Source organism: Tupaia chinensis, unplaced genomic scaffold (assembly GCF_000334495.1).
Source record: "Tupaia chinensis unplaced genomic scaffold, TupChi_1.0 Scaffold000489_1, whole genome shotgun sequence".
NCBI classification, from domain to species: Eukaryota; Metazoa; Chordata; class Mammalia; order Scandentia; family Tupaiidae; genus Tupaia; species Tupaia belangeri.
This window is the reverse complement of record NW_006160001.1, coordinates 5,179,741-5,187,872: the sequence shown is the minus strand read 5'-3', so window position 1 is coordinate 5,187,872 and position 8,132 is coordinate 5,179,741. Positions and strand designations below refer to the sequence as shown.

Genomic DNA, 8,132 nt, shown 5'->3' with positions numbered 1-8,132 from the left:
CGTGCGCGCGCCTGGCTCCCCCCCCCCCCCCGCCCCCGCCACTTGGCAGCTCACTCCTAGCAGCTACTTGTTCCAGCTCCCTCTCTGGCTCAGATTCCTCTGCTTCGTCCACCCGCCTCTGTCCCGCTCCGGGTTACAACCCGGAGCCTGCTCACCTGCCTCTACTCCCGCTGCCCTTTGCGAGGGTGGGTGGAGGGGACACACCTTTCGGGAAGGCACAGGTAACACTAAGCTCTTCCCACCGATACCTGGGAGGCCCAGGCTGGGGGTGGGCGACTCCACAGGTCTGGCTGTCATCACACCTGTCGGAGGAGCCCCTTCCCCCTCCATATATTATATAATTTGGACGAAAATGACTTATAATTTGGACGAAAATGACTTATATTTCAAAAGTGCTACTTATATTCCGAAAATGCTATGATCACGCCGAAACTCATTCTTTAGAAAGCCTACCATGTGCGGCGCGCGGTAGTAAACGCTGGAGTGGGGGCGGCACACCACCTCGGAGCGTTGCTATCAATAGTTCCCCGGAAGGGACCTGAGGCTGACCGTGGCTAGCGCCCGGGTTTTCCCACACCCCTCCGCCGGCTCGGGCGGCTTTCTGATGTCTCCCCGAGCAGCACTGCTGGTGGGCACGCTCGCAGCCTTCTCTCACACCGGCCTCGAACCCGCAGCCGGGGGACAGCGGGTGCCCGCGCAGAGCCTGGCCGCAGGCGGTCGGCCGCAGGCTCAGGCTCAGCCCGCCGTGAGTACTCACTTTTGCCGGGGAGGAAAGTCTGCCATATCAGGCCGTGAGCACTTCCCTCACAGGGACGTGGAGATCCATTGTGTGGAAAGCCGTTTCCTGAGCAGCACGTGAAATCCAGAAAGAGGGAGAGGAGCAAGTAAGACAGAAAGAGAAGGGGGGAAGCCCAGCCCAGAAGACGGGAGTCTGGGGATTTCAGCCTAGCTCCCCTGTCCCCAGCCCAGTGGCTCTGTGAGAAGCAGCTCAACTCGGTGCACTTGTTCACTCTTTCTTCATTAGAGGAGGAGTCAGTGTTGCAACATTTATGTTCCTTGCTGGAGGCAAAACAGTGATTTTCTTCAGCATGCAAAATGTCCAGAGCTTGCCAGTTTTACAAGGTACTTGGGGCAGCGAGAACGCAACGAAGACGTGCAGAAGAAATAACTGATTCACTCCGGATCAGTTTTGCATGGTCAGGTCCCTTCATTTTCTATTGCGACTGGGAAAACAGACAAAACAATAAAAAAAAAGTCTCAGGTCGAATGATCTCAAAGATGATATTTCTCTGGGCTGCCGAGATGTTGAGTTGTCTCAGTGTTAAATTTCCTTATTTCTGAGTAACATTGAACAGCTGTTTGACAGTATGTGAGGGACCTCAAGGGTGTTAAATCTCACCTTCCCTGAGAAGGAGGAGTCAGAAGGGGCAAAAGAAAATAAAGTGATGACCCAAGGAGGTTTTGCTTTCTTTTTAAATACTTAAAGCCCAAACTTCCAGGGTTCTGTGTTTATTCTCTGCCACTGAATATCTTGCATACACACTGGTGGTGTATAAGCAAGCCACATTTGTTGTTCCCGCAAATACAGCATTTATCTTCACTAGGAGAGTATGCTCTTTTTTTTTTTTTCCCCTTTTGGTAATAACAAAACCACACACAACCACCACCTTTTCTCTTGCAAAAACCACGCACATTTTCTCTTACTAAAAAAGTACTGAAACAGATAGTAGCAGCTGCGTGAATCAAACAGCCCTGAATAAGGAAATTGCTAGTATCTGTTTGATGCCATTAATTAATATCATCGCATGCGATTGTTATGGAACCCAGCGGGACACCAAGAGGATATTTTAAACAAAGATGATTGAATCTCAAAATAAAAAGAAAAAAGGTTATTAGAACGCTGGGCTTTTCCTGTTTGATTTGATTGCCACTCTGGAAATGTTAGTTGACAAATCATATTTTGTAGCGGCCACATGCCAAACCTGAGGAAACCATACAAAATCCTGTGATGCTTTTTTTTTTGGAGAGGTTTTTGCTATAGGGCACGTGCGCTCTTCAGAAAGACAGAGAGAGACAGAGAGACAGAAAGTGAGAGGGGATGGCCACACCAGGTGGGAATGGCCATGCCACAATTCCTTCTCCTCCATTCTCCTCTAGGGATCTTAGGCACGCATGTACATGTGCCCAGCGTGAGTTTAAGCCACCTGGTCCGGGACTCAAATCGTGGTTGACTCCATGGGAGTTCAGCGACATAGCCATTACACTAACTGCTGGTCCCTCCCATGATGCTTTCATGATCCTTTTGGATTGAATATTCAGGGGCACCTGCGTAGACTTAAGAACCTAATGTTTCTTATTCAATAACATACCCTTCTGCTCTTAAACTATAGACCCCATCTGGTTCTTTTAGCAGATGGGAAATTTATCTTTCATGCTCAGCCTGTTCATGCTTCCTGTGATGATCAAGGTGTGTTTCCTTTAACTCATGGATATCTATGAAGGTATGCAACCCTGATTTATTTTTAGAACTTGGTGACATGAGATATTTAATGGCAGAATATTTCTCTATGACCTTTGCAAAGTAAAGGCTCACTCAGTTGTACTGTAGTTGTTCTCATCAGACTGTTTCAACATATAGAGAATCAAAAGTTGCTCCACGTAATTCAGACTGTCAGTTTTTAGACAGTAGGGACCTTGCTTTTTCTCCTTGTGGTACACTCAGATGCAGAGAGCTCACCTCAACTGGACTCCTGGAGTATAGCAGGGGACAAATTGGTAGTTGAATGACTAATCCACATCTCACTGGGAGAGAAAGGCAAGGTGAGCTTTCTGCCTCATTTGTGTGTACCACAAGGCACCCAAGCCACCAGCATTCACTATCAGAGAATTACTGTGCCCAACTTTACTGAAATGATGAAGGAAGTCTGCTGGGAGCCTCAGCCGCTTTCCTCTCTGTCCCACTATTGTTTTGTCACTCTCTCCTCTCCATATTGATGTGCTGCCTTCACAGTGTTCTCTTGCTCATCTCTACATCTTGTCTGTCTCCTTTTTTCCAAGCTGACTCCTCCAGTTGTGTCCAGGGCCTCATATCTGCCTAACGGCCAATGCAGAAGAAAGACTCCAGGCACTGGTATGGCTGTGGGCCCTTGCTATTTACTTGGCTTCTCCAAACTTCTCAGATAGGCCTCAAAAAGGCAGTAAAAGGAATAGTAATGGCACTAGCCTAGGAAAATAGCTGCTATGTAATGAAGCTGAGAGACACTAAGTTCCTTTTATTCCTTCTCTTTTCTCCCAACTTAATTACATATGTCATTGTTTTTTTTCTTCCCCATGGCTACTTCATCCCAACCTATGACTTCCTCACATCTTCCTTGACCCCGACTAACCCATTTGGTACATGTACAGCTTACTTTATTCCTTTCTTCATCTGTCAAACTTAGTGAAAGAATGATCTACACTCCCGTACATTCCTGACTTACACCCTCTCAGTGCCTGAACTTTGGTTCTCCCCCTTGTCTGTACATTAGAATCATCCGAGGCGCATATTTATTTATTTATTTATTATTATTTAGTTTTATACATTCAATCACTGTATATCATTAAATATATGAAGTAAATTTTCCCAGTATAAATACTCTATTAGTCCAGTCAAAGATATTATTATACATATTATCATCAACAGATAATTTTCAATTTGTGTTTTCTTTAAATGTTTTACTTCCTTCTTTTTCCTCTTGAATCCCTCCCTCTCACCTTCCCATTTTCTACCATCTCCCCATACTGTCTCTAGTATCCACAGTTGTTCTCCTTGCTTTTATATCTTACAGTCTTTCCACTTCTACCATAGAGTGCAGACGTTTGATATATATTAAGTGGGGACACACCATGCTTCTCTTTCATGGTATGGCTTGCTTTGCTTCACAGTAAATCTTTGGTATTCATCTGCTTCCTTTCAAATGCCAGAGTCTTGTTTTTTTTTTTTTTTTTTTTTATGGCTGAGTAGTATCCCGAAGTGTATATGTGCCACATTTTTTCAATCCATTCTTCTGTTTTTGGACATTTGGGTTCGTTTCATATCTTAACAATTGTGAATAATGCCACGATAAATGTTGATGTGCAACTGTTTTTCTGACTGAGTGTATTCCTATCCTTTGGGTAGATACTGAGGAGTGTTTAAGATGTGTGTCTGGTGGGGGGGGTGTCACTTGCAGACTTTCTAATTCAGATGGCATAAGGTGAGGCCCTGTTTTTTTCTTCCTACAAAGGTACACAGGCAGGGTGGCTTCTGCCATGATTATTCATCAACTGGGTCATCCAAACCTTTCTGCAGACTTCTGCTCTGCTCTAGTCCCTTCTCTTGACCTTCACATTCCTTGGCATTCAGGCTTTGCAAGTTCCCCACCCTCTCCCTCTGGCATTCCTATATTGGTATTGCCATAGCACCTCTTCTCTTCTTCTCCTTGAATTCAGGGCATAGTTTTGTCTTTGATCCTTCATTTTTCTCTTTTGAGGATCATATCCTTTTATTTACAAAAAATAGAAAAACATAGTTGTGCAAAATGTAGAAAGAGATTTTGCTTTGGGAATTTTATTTCCTTAGTTTGAAATCTCAGGCCAGGCATAATTAGGTCAAAGGTCATTAACATTTTTATTGGCCTTAAGATATAAAAGTTTATTTTTTTGATGGCTTCAACTGTCAGTGTTTCCTCTGTCATACTCTATATTCAATTAGGAACAAAATCCTATAAATATCTTTTGCACTTTTACTGTTATTGCTTCCGTTCATGCCTTCATCATTTTTTACTTCTTCCTTTTGAATAGCACCCTGGCTGAATTTATTTTCACCAGCCTTGCCTACATTAGACTCAAATGTTTCTATGATGAATCTGATTATATCAGTCTCTGAAATAAAATTTTCTAATGGCATATTCTTCTCACAGAATAGTCAAAATATCTTTGCTCCTGCTGATTTAATTGGACTTCAGAGTAGTAGCTCAATAAATCTACAGGGAGTTTGAATTCATCCTCCCTTCTTGAATGTTGTTTCCCTTATTCCTCATTTTCTTAAAACTACTCATTTTTGATCTTCAGACTTAATGGCCCTTTCTTCTTACACTCCAACTCTGAAAGCATTCTGCTTGCTTGTCAGAGCTTGTCAGGGTTTATAATTCATCTGTTCTGTTCTAACTCCAAGGATCATTGTGAGGCTGATATGAGTTGACATGTGTGAGTACATTTGGTAAATTATAAACCATATGTAAACGTAAGGTACTGTTATTAGATAATGCTTTCATCCTTTGAAAAAAACCTACACTGGCAGATAAGCAGCAAGGCTAAATACAACCAGCCTTTAGGGACATCGGAATGGGAGTAATTTTCTCCATGTGGATATGCAAAGGAAAGTGCTAAGTAGAGCTGGCCTGTTGACTGATAAGAACCCATGTCTCCTAGACTCAAATAAGAAGAATTGAATATGTGGAATAAAATGCAATGGTCGATGGTTTCTGTAACAGCTACATGGGTTTCTTCAGACTGCTATGAGTCTTGTTATTCAAAGAGAAGTCCTTGGACCAGTTGCATTGGCATTACCTAGAAACTTATTAGAACTACAGGATCTCAGACCCACCTGCAGTGATGCAAGTGGGAGAATATCACGGTGTAAGGCTGGGGCCATGTGGGAGACCAGGGTTCAGGTCAACCTGAAAGGTTGAGCATTGGTAGCATGTACTTGTAATCCTAGCTAATTAGGAGGCTTCAAAGGAGAGACCTTGTCAGGAATACTTCTCTCTCTCATTAAAAAAATGAAAAAAAAAAGTAGAAATGCAAGATCGCAGAGTCCACCCCCAGGAGACCTTGTCTTGAATACTTCTCTCTCTCATGAAAAAAATGAAAAAAAAAATGTAGAAATGCAAGATCGCAGAGTCCACCCCCACCTCTTCAATTAAACTATTTTAATAAGATTTCCATATAGTTATGGGAATAAAATGCAACTGAAGTCAGAAAAATTCTGTTTTAGAGAAGCAATCCAAAGGTGTTTTTGTTCATCATCTCAGTAGTAAAATCATTTTTGAGGATGTCTTCACAAATACAAAAATCTTTTTATGAATATTAATCTATTTATTTTATTATGTATATACAGATATGTATTACTGTTTTACAAATTAATGAAGTAGAAATTTTAAAAGAATGCAGTAAAATAAAATTTAAAAATTAAGTGATTTTGTTTTTAATAGCAAAAATCATTTAGTTTTCTACATTTTTAGTTAATTATACAAAAAAATTAATGAGAATAATGTAATTAAGCACACTTCATTTAAAAAACAATGTTGACTTAACACTTTTGAAGATTGGTTTCTAAGTTCAGTTTATTTTCAATTCTTAGATAGTAAAAAATATACTACACAAAAAAGTGTTAGAAGCATTTTCTTTTCCCCTAGTAATATTACTTTTAAAATAGCATGCTGATTAATGTATAACATAGGTACTATAAAATTTATCCTTCTTTAGTATTCAATTCTAGGAACTTAAAAAATGCAAGAAGTCAATAACCACTACAGTCTATCAATAAATATACAACAGTTTATCACCTTCCCCAAAAGTCTTCCGTGATCCATTGTAATCACTCCCTCTCCCCACCCTGTCTCCTGGCAATCAATGACCTGTTCTTTGTCCTTATAGTTCTTCTTTTCCAGATTGTTATGCACGTGGAGCTGTATAGTACGTAACATTTAAGCTGCATTTAAGATTTCAATTTTGGAAGCAACTGTCATTTCATAAAAGGATATAGCAACTTATTTTTAATTAAACAATTCCTGTTATTGCTTTACCACAAAATAAAGAAACTCTGTGTGATGCCAGCATTTTCATATTCACTCTGCATTGTGTTATGATGTGTTGTTACATTTCATATTTTGAAGGTCTTGGTTCTATGAAATAAATTATATTGATGAAGATCTGTAGCACAAAATGACAAATCAATAAGTGAGGCACCATGGCAACCCTTGCATGTTTGCTGAAGGACCTTTTAGTCTGGAGATATTTTGTTTCACTTCCAAGACTGTCTTGATAAGATTCAGGCACCATTGTCAATCCTAATGCTAAATATCAGTAAAGCTGAATTCTTTTCTTTCTTAGGAAAAAACCAGTAACTGTTACATTATTTTCTTTCTTTTTAAAAAACTTCTTTGAGGATGCATGCGCTTTCCAGAGACAGAAAGAGAGAGAGAAAGAAAGTGAGGAAGTGCTCCCCTTGAGGGATGATCACACCAGAATCCTTTCTCTTCCATTTCTCTTTTCAGAAATTTGAGTATGGATGCACATGCATCTGGTTTGTTTTAAGTGGTTATGTCTGGGACTCAGACTGCAGAGTTGGCCTTGTGGGATTTGGTCACTTTAACCACCACTAGCTAGACTGACTATTTTCTTTCTTAAAGTTATCGGATCATCTGGTATACCTAGGTGTATAACTCTTCTAGAAACCTCTGCTTTAGATCCATAACTCTCAAATATCACCATGGTTATTACAATGTAGGTTCCAAGTTCCATTCCAAGTCTATTCAATCTATGTCTTTGAGACAGTTATGTTCTAGAGAAATTTGGAAAATTGTATTTATGTTTCCCTAGAAGACATTTATGCAGTTAGCCAAATGCTTAGCACAAGTGTTCAAAGAGTAGGGTGTCTGATTCACTGTTCAAAGTTTGAATCAGAAGTACAAACATCACCTTAGAATTTGTTAGAAACAAGAATTTCTGGTAACATCCAGACCTATTGGATCAGAGTCTGATTTTAATGAAATTTCCCAAAGGATTCATATGCTCATGAAAGTTTAAGATAGGCTGCTGTAGGTTTCCTACACCTCAAGTGACTATAAGGAGTGTTTTTCATTAAGTCCCCAGTTGGCATCTAGGAAACACTGATTCATGCAAGTGTGCTTTCCCCACCTCTGTCTAATGGTGGGAGATGTAAGAACAGACTCATGTGACAAATTCCACTGTTCATATTACAATAGTGAGGAATCGTGTGAAAGAGAATATACTTTGATATAAATTATTAGTTAGATTTCTTTTTTTTTTTTTTTTTTTTGGTATTGTTGTTAAAAACACTTAACATGAAAACTACCCTCTTAAAATAA

The 8,132-nt window shown here is 40.3% G+C and overlaps 1 protein-coding gene across 1 annotated transcript in view; it reads right to left on the bottom strand.

Moving 5' to 3' along the window:
• PRLR (prolactin receptor) overlaps nt 1-987 on the bottom strand; it is a 203,513-nt gene extending 202,526 nt beyond the window's left edge. Inside the window, exon 1 of the mRNA XM_014590838.2 lies at nt 758-987. The gene's annotated coding sequence lies outside the window, so the exon portion shown is untranslated. The remainder of the gene's footprint in view (nt 1-757) is intronic.
• Nucleotides 988-8,132: the final 7,145 nt, after the last annotated feature.